The sequence below is a fragment of the Corvus brachyrhynchos genome, unplaced genomic scaffold (genome assembly GCF_000691975.1).
Source record: "Corvus brachyrhynchos isolate BGI_N302 unplaced genomic scaffold, ASM69197v1 scaffold97, whole genome shotgun sequence".
In the NCBI taxonomy this organism is placed as follows: domain Eukaryota; kingdom Metazoa; phylum Chordata; class Aves; order Passeriformes; family Corvidae; genus Corvus; species Corvus brachyrhynchos.
The window spans coordinates 6328957-6337443 of NW_008239758.1; the positions used below are offsets into that span (position 1 = coordinate 6328957).

Here is an 8487-nt window from a genome sequence, read left to right on the forward strand (position 1 = left end):
AAACCACAAAAGATGGTAGAGGACAACAGACACTGCACTGATTTTACCCAGGCTGCATGAGTGTCATCTGCTCTGGGAGTGAGTTGTTCCACCCTTTGATTTGGGAAACAATGTGAGCTAATGTTTCCTTTGCCCTAACTTGACAGATGAACCTTATCTCCATCTACAGTCCGAATGAAGAAAGCAAGAGGCACAGACATTGAATAAGTTTCATGGGGTTTGTAACAGTTCTGAAATAAACCCTAGGGCTCTTGCTTCAATACAGCACCATTCCCTTCTTTGAAAGGAAAGGAATAGGCACCAGAGAGTGCACTGAGCTGATGGGCCATGGGGAGAAGAGTCTGTCTCAGTTTACTACAGGGATCAAATTCCCACTGGGCCCAGTGGGAAAGCCTTTGCCTGTAAATTACACCAAAAATTAATGTGCATAAGAGGCTTCTCAGAAGTTGATTGCAGTAAAACACAATACTGTGGTGTTTCCATGTCAGGAAAAAACCCCATATGTTCTGGTTTCAAAGTATCACTTGTTGAAAGGCAGGGGGAAAAAAGCCAAGATTTCTTTGGTAGAGCAGTTATTTCTCCCGCAGGACTTGTGTCAGAATTACTCAATTTTCTAATAAGAATCATCATGAAAGCTTTACTGTTCTCATTAATTCCACCTCAAACTACACCACCTTTTGAAAATAAGGCTGTGTTCTTCCAGGAGAACAGACCATGAGAAGAAAAAACCTGTCATTTTTCTCTAACCCCCCGAAGGGAAGGAGGTTTAGCTTTGCCCATGGAATTTCTTATCAAGAAAATGTTATTCTATTAATCAATAGATGGTCTAAAACACTAATTCTCTTTTTTGTAACTTAGTAGTGCCTGTGGGCAGAAGAATCTCCACTATGTTATCTTTGTCCTCTCTAGAAGATATCTTATGAAATCAATGACAAATTCTTGTTTTCTGACACCTTGATTTCTATATGGTGTGGTAGGTCCCCACTCAGTAAATCAAAAGTTGTAACAGCGCACAGATCAAAAGGAAATACTAAGTCACAGATATGAATGTGCTCTGTCTCCATCCCCCTCTGGAGGAGAATGACCAAGTTTCCCTTATTTTAAGAGATGATCTTCATCACATTATACTTTCCTTCCCAAAACTCTACTAAGATAAATTGTTTTGCTGGTATGAAAAGGAAAAGGGTTATCCAGTTCTTGGAGATTTGGATCTCCACCCAAAGAATGCACCTAGATTATACTTATGTTGACTTCCTATAAAATGAAACAATCAGGGGGATAAACCCAGATTTTTAATAACAGAAAATGTCTACACATATTTTATTGATTTGGATTCATGTTCTTGCTTCAGTGTCATCTCAAATTAAACTGTGTTTTCTGAAATAAACTGTCTCTTCTGAAGCAGCAGCACAGTAATGCTCTCTGTGGCACACAAAGCTTCCAGAATTGCAGGCACCAGTGTCAGCTGGACAATACAGTTCAAGAACCTACCACATTGCTTACACCTAACACTCACTCCTCACCTCCTGCAGCAAACTTGGTTTCTCTGTGGGGAGAAGGGAGGCTGCCTGGTGGGATACTGCTCCTGGTCTCCTTGGAGAAGGTTGTTACTCCCGCTCACAGAATGCCTCACCAATTCCCAGGACCATTCTGGCCTCACAGTGCCCTGGGGACTGAAACCAGCCTGCTTTGCCCGGGAATCACAGCTCCCCATCCTTCCCTGCGGAGATGAGCTGCGATCCCGGCGCGCAGAGTGGCTCCGCTGATGCACCAGCGCCTCCGTCCTCAGGCCCGTTGGGCCCTGTGGGCAAACAGGTGCAAATAGACTGTCTGTGAGACAAGTGCTTATTAAAAGAACAGGGGAAGGCAAGAGAGAATTATTTGCTATCCTGGTCTGGTGAGAACAGCATAGTCACGAGACCAGAGTCTGGCAGAGCCCAGTGACACATATGGGCACGTGGGGTGTGCGTGGATTTGGGATTCTCAGAGCCTGAGGGTCCCAGGTGTGCACACACCAACCCTAACAGACCGAGGAAAGGGACACCTCTGCCCAGGATCACACCCAGTTCCATGAGCAGCTACCAGCAAACACTGCCTTATTCTGCATTTCCACTGACTGCTCTTGGAGCCCCGAGGAAGGAGCAGCTTTTACCTGCACTTCCAGAGGCTTAAATCACCCCCCGATTCCATTGCAAGAGTAATGATGGTATGAGTTGTGTTATCTATCCTGGCATAAACAGGTGTGATCACACAAAGGCAGCGTGTCTATGATAACAACAACTCCAGGAGCAATTTCCAACCCTGTTATCCCAGACCAAGCAACAAAATATCCCTCCCCATCTCTTAAACTCCTGCTATGTGTATGAAATTATTTTCTTTCTGTTAACACACATCAGTAAAATCTCTGCTGGTGCCAGTAGACACTGCTGGAGTCAACCATTATCAGCCCATATGTTTTTCAATACAAGCAACTTTTTGTGTGCACTTTGCTGAGCACAATATAATAAACTTTAATTCAAAATGCCCATGAACACATTTTCTATGACAGATATTTTTTCCTATTATAGATAAAACCAAGAGGACTGGACCAAGGCATCAGACAGAAAAATGTGTCTAAGCCATCACAACAAATGCAGCATAATATACAGAAAATAACATTATGCTACACAAAGACACACAAGTAAGACCTATTCAGGCAAACACCTCTCTGTAGGAAAACATCTCTTCATGTATTTCAAAGAGGGAAATTATTGAAACCTGAGAAAAAGAGAGGGTGGAAGTTTTCCATTGACATAGAAATATTGATGTAATGTATAAATACATCTGTAGGCATAGAAAACACCTAGGGAGGCTAGATAACCACCAGTAATTGTTCTCAACTTACAAATAGAGAAACATATGTTTTTAAATCTATTTTCATACTGTATGTGAAAGGTAAGCAGTTTAAACAAATACATATACCTATCTCCATTATGTGGCTTATTCTATTAATTTTTTTGTGTCTACAGTGCAGTAGTTGTACCAAAATACACAATATTGAGTTGCATGACATGGCATAATGTGCCATTATATTACATCCAAATAGTCTAAGCTAAACAGATTGGCCATAAGCATAAAGTCAGCCCCTCAACAGCTAAAAAGCACCAGTTTTAAAGCATTCCTGATATTTCATTTGGTCCCCTGGAGTAACTGCACTTTTTAATTTCCACATGACAACTTGTTTTATTTCACAAAACCTCTGCTTCAGGATGAGCAGTGCCTGCTGCCTGGTAAATCACCCCATGCAGCATTTTGTCCTCATCATTTAGCATGTGGTTCTGTGCATTATTTATTGTGCAGGATCCAAGCCCTGCACTGAAAACAGATTATTAATTTGTTTCTCTCTTTTTTTTTTTAACTGTGCTGTCACCAGAACTTCAAGGTTTTGTTTTTTTTCCCCAATGTTCATTGCCTGATTTCTCAAACACTGATGTGAGGCATGGTAGGATTATTTGCCATGTTACACATGATTAGCTCAGAAGCAGAGGTTTATAATCCATTTTTCCAGACTGGCACTTGACTGATCCAGCAACATGGCTATCCTGTCACATTTGCATTGCTGCAGGAAGGGAGAAAGGGCTCTCCTCGACCATTCATGACACAGTCTCATTTGTCCTCAAAGCACAAGCCATCCTAGACAAGGATGAGAGACAGCAGAAGACGAACAGAGCTCCACTTCCCTTGTCTGACACGGAAAGTTCTGCTGAGGCTCAGACTGTGACGCACTCTTGTGCTCAGCTCAGCCATCACTGCTGCTGCTCCAATCGGTCTCTCGGTACATTTTGCACCCCAAGGTCCTGAATTCTTATTAATTCAGCCACAGAAAATTCTGGATAGCCCATCTGGAGGCATTTTCAGAGTAGCTGAAAATGTGCCAATGATTTGGCCAGCCCAGGGACAGAGAGCAATTCTGTCCCAGCTCAGTCAGTGGAAGGGTTTCAGCAGAGTCTAAGACCTGTTGCAGCTTCCTCTGAGGACTTTTGGTGCTCTGCACTGATTCACAGGAGTGACAAACCTCAATATTTCTTCTGTGGCCTGGCAGGAACTTGGGATTAATGTATGGATGCTAGCCTCCTTTCTCCTTTCTTGCTTAGCAGTGCCCTGAGGTGGTGAGCCACGGGCTGTAGGGAAGAGCTCTGGCTTACCTTCAGGTTCTCCCTGGACAGGGAGGAGATGACAGTGGAGGTGGGAAGGAAAAGCAGTGGCCCTGAACGCTGGGGTGGGGACCTGCACTACCTCAATAGGATTGTTTATACAGGATTATGCCTTTTCTTCCATGGTTATAGCCAAAAACATGTTCTTGCAGCCTAGGGGGCATTGGCAGTAGAGACATGAAAAAGCTGCACCCACTATTTCTCCTTGAACCCTACAAGCCAAATGTGTCCCTGTCCTAACTGCACTTCTTCTGCTGCTCCAAAGCTAGAATAGTTTTTGTAAGGAATTGCAGCAGTAAGTCCACTGCTGCTCACTTTAGGTACAACAATCTCAGTAAAACTCAGTTAATGAATCACATAAAAATGGCCATCTGGTTTTGAGTTGATTTTTGTTCCCTCTAAGGCTATTCCACCAAACCCTGCCTGCCAGGCTGCCTCCCAAAAACACAGATCCAAACTTTGAGCTCCTCCATCCTCAACCCAAATGAGTGGCCATTCTGTTGTTACCTGAGCAGTTCCTGGGATTTTTTGCATCTGTTTCTCTCAAAGCCAGGAATCTCAGCAGCTCTGCTGACAGAGTAAGTGCAAGGATGCAGGAGGAGACAAAAGCATTTTGCAAAATGCATTTCTATTCATCATCGTTGGAGCAGCACAGATACCTTCTCACTTGTCCTTAGGATAACAATAGCTCTTGCCTTGTCAGCCAGCCAGCACAGCAGCTCGGAAGGGGCAGCACAAAGAGCTGAGAGCTTCAAGTCAGCAAACAGCAGGTCCTGTGTCTGTTCTGCTGGACACTGTGGCCACTCACAGACAAATCCCTTTGCAAAAACAACATCTGCCACTGATACATAAGATTTGCATCTTTTCCCTGTCAAACCACAGCATTTGGGAACCTGTGAAGTCCAACACAGTAAGACACAGCTTGAGCCAAAGATCTGCCAACGGCCCCGGGGGCTGCCAGCTTTGCAGAATATGTGAACGGGGACTGTGGCTTTGGGAAACATGTGAAAACCACGCTGAGAGCCAACAGGAAATCTGGGACTCCTCAGGCAACACAATGTACCCTGCCATGGAATAAGGAGATGTTCTCGGGGGTAACCAAGGCATGGGCAGTGAGGAGGAGAGCAGGGAGAAGGAAAGGGAAGAATCAAAATGCTTCTTTTTTGTCTAAATGATCAGAGGGTGGGGTGAGACGAAGGCCAGGACAACCGGGAGATGGAACTAGAATAATCTACAGTCTCAAGGGATTCAACAGTCTGGGTCACAAGGCAAGATGCTGGCTCCAGTTTTCTATTGCTCTTCTTAGCAAGTACCAGCTGTTTTTAACTAACACCCAGATATCTCCTCCTGGTATTAAAATAACCAAGAGATCTAATCCCACATCTCTTGGGATTTTGTATTGAGGAGGCTGACCATGAAATGGGATGTCAGACATTTTTGCCTGGTCAAAAACCATACATGGGGTGGGTGTTTATTTCTGCCATGCTTTGACCAGGGACTGGGGTGAGAGTGGCAACCAGCCCAGCCTTTATTGAGGGACTGCATTGTCCATGTATGAAAGACAGAGCAGGGCTGGATTGGGGCTGAGGAGCTCGATGTCATGCAGTGAGAGATGGGAACAGAAACGGGTAACACTATCCAAGCCAGAGGGATGAGAGGTGCTAATTGTAGGATCACACTTAAGGGGAGAGTCAAGAAGAGAGAGCAAAGAAGGCAGCAGGGTTAGAAAGAAAATGCGAAATGACAGTAAAATCCTCAGAGCTTGGCTCTGCCATACTGACACAAAACCTGTGAGATGGGGAGAGGTTTTCTTAAATCTGAAATTCACATTTTTAAAACTGAACATTGTAAGCAGTGAAGCACTTTTTACCTAGAGATCTGAAATGTCACATCTTCCCTGCAGTGACATTTTGGTGACAAAATGCAGCTGTGCTTTGAAAGGAGTTTTTGCTATTCACCTTGTCACTTTGCAGAACATCCGTAGCACGTGGCACTTCCAGGGGTTTGAGCTGTCTTTGGAGGATCATGTTCCTTCATAGCACTGGGAACAGTTTTGAAGAACTCAAAAAATGTGTTTCTTTCCATGACTAGAGCAGTTGTTCAGTTACAAAATGCACAGTGTTCTGGATTTGTTCTGCTTGATACTGCCCTTACCAAAGCCAGGCTGAGTCTAGGGGTGAAAGTGTCAATGCCAGGAAGAAATGAGGGAGATCCCTCCCCCAGCAGAAGGTGGCAGGCCCTATCTCAGGTCTGGACATTCCTCCAACTGGGAATAAAAATCTGTGCCAGTGCTTGGAAGGGAGTTAGAAATCAAGCCCTGTGTGAGTGACTGATGGAGAAAGGATGTTTTTATTCTGAGTTTATAAAGACTGGCTGAATGGTCCGTCATTCTTCACCTGAAAGCTTCCTGCATTCAAAGCAATATTATGTGCTAACAGAAATGGAAAATACCCAGTAATACCCTGCAGAATAGCCTGCTGTAAGCAGCAGATATGTTCTTCATGCCCAATAAAAGAATATGAACCAGCACTGACAATCCAGCAGGTCACAAAAACAAAGCAACCATGTTCTGGACAGCTGTTGCAGAAAATAACGAAGTGTGGAGAGATGTTATCAGCAAAGGCAAACATCAACCAAAGTTATTATTTCCCAGGCCAATACTTTCCAACTGTGTCAGGAAAAGGTATTTTTTATCACCTGATTTTTTAGCAAAGATAGGTAATGGTATTACAAAGTTATGCTGGTAATCTTTTGGCTGCAGGTAGGGGAAGGAGGTGAATCAGAACATGTAATTGTCATCAACCCCTTACCTTCTACCCTTCAGCACCCAAGCCTCTGCATTAAAGTGAAGATATAACAAGAAATACTTTTTATTTTCTCCAAGTGAATACAGAATTTTTGGAAATAAAGGTCTCGTACCAAGGTGGGATTTTGTAACGCTGGGGATGAATGCTGTGCTAACTTGTGGTTTTACCAATACCATGCCTGCAGTGCTTCTATTTCTAGTTTAGACCTCCATGTAGCTTTGTCAATGAATTGCATATGTGATTTTAAACTATAGCTTCCAATTTAGATCTGGGTCTTGTCCAATTCTGTTCCCAGATTATGCAGAGAACACCAGGACTGTTATGTTAGAGAGCATAAGAAAAAACAGAAGTGCACTCAGCTCTCAACTATCTAAAGAAAGAGGGAGAGGACTATAACCAGCACAAATATGATCTAGTACAAAATATGAATTAAATAAGCTGTAACAACATAGGGCAAACAAGTTACACTGCCAAAATATAAAAGGATGGCAGGATAATTTTCTTCAGCGTGCCAGTTTACCCGCAGAACTCACTGGCATAAGGGGTTACAGAGGGCAAACCAGTGTTTGATATAAGAAATAAAAGTTGCTGACAGTTACATAAGCTTGGATAAATACATCAAGGTTGATCATCCCCCACAACTATAGTTTCAAAGCCAATTGCTATCAGCGGGTTTTATAACCTCCTCTACACGCTTGTAGCTGGTCATAGAGACCTCCTGAGACACAGGGCTGGGAGACAGGAATCCTCGGGCTGACCCAGGTGGGTCAGTCTGTTTTGCACACCCTCTCCCTCATTTTCTGCGTCTGCAATGTGTGAGGCTTTGATGGCACCTGTAGCAGTCAGAGGATGCTGCTGTCTCAGACATGAAACTGCTGTCCCCACAGGGCTCTGGCCCACATCAGCACAGCTGCACACAAGGGCTCAGGGCACCTGAGGAGTGTGCACAAGTGGCTTTTCACCATGACTGTCTAAAAGCTGCTTTATATGCAAGCAGCTTGTCCTGGCAAAGCAGTTCCGACCCATCCCTCATGACAAAACAAGGCTTATAAAAGCACAGGTTCCCTCCCAAAACATGCTCCCTATTTCATAGAGTAGCTCATGCCACAACCTGGGCATCTTCTCCTGCCAGGAGGAACATATCCTTGTGGTGGGAAAAGAGAACCAGACATTCCTTCATCCCATGGCCAAGCTTGTCCATCAGGTATGATCCTGGACTTGGACACTTCCCTCTGGTCCTCAGGACCATTCACTGAGCACACCCAACACCAGCACCTCACTGATCTCAGCTTCGAGAGTTTTTCTCACTTCCCTTGAGTGCTTGAGGGTCCTGGTGCAGACAATTTGACAGGGAGGAACTTGCTCCTTGCAGGCAGATCTGTTTACGCGTCCCCCTCAGCCCTCAGACGTGCCGAGCTCAGACTGACAGCGCTGTCAGCTCCCATTCATTTCACAGTGGCCGATGCCTCACACCTCCCTGCTCCCCT

At 44.4% G+C, this 8487-nt stretch overlaps 1 protein-coding gene across 2 annotated transcripts in view; it reads right to left on the bottom strand.

Annotated features, from left to right (window-relative positions):
- AGBL1 (ATP/GTP binding protein like 1) overlaps positions 1 to 8487 on the bottom strand; it is a 273439-nt gene that overhangs the window by 264038 nt on the left and 914 nt on the right. The gene's annotated exons all lie outside the window — the stretch shown is intronic.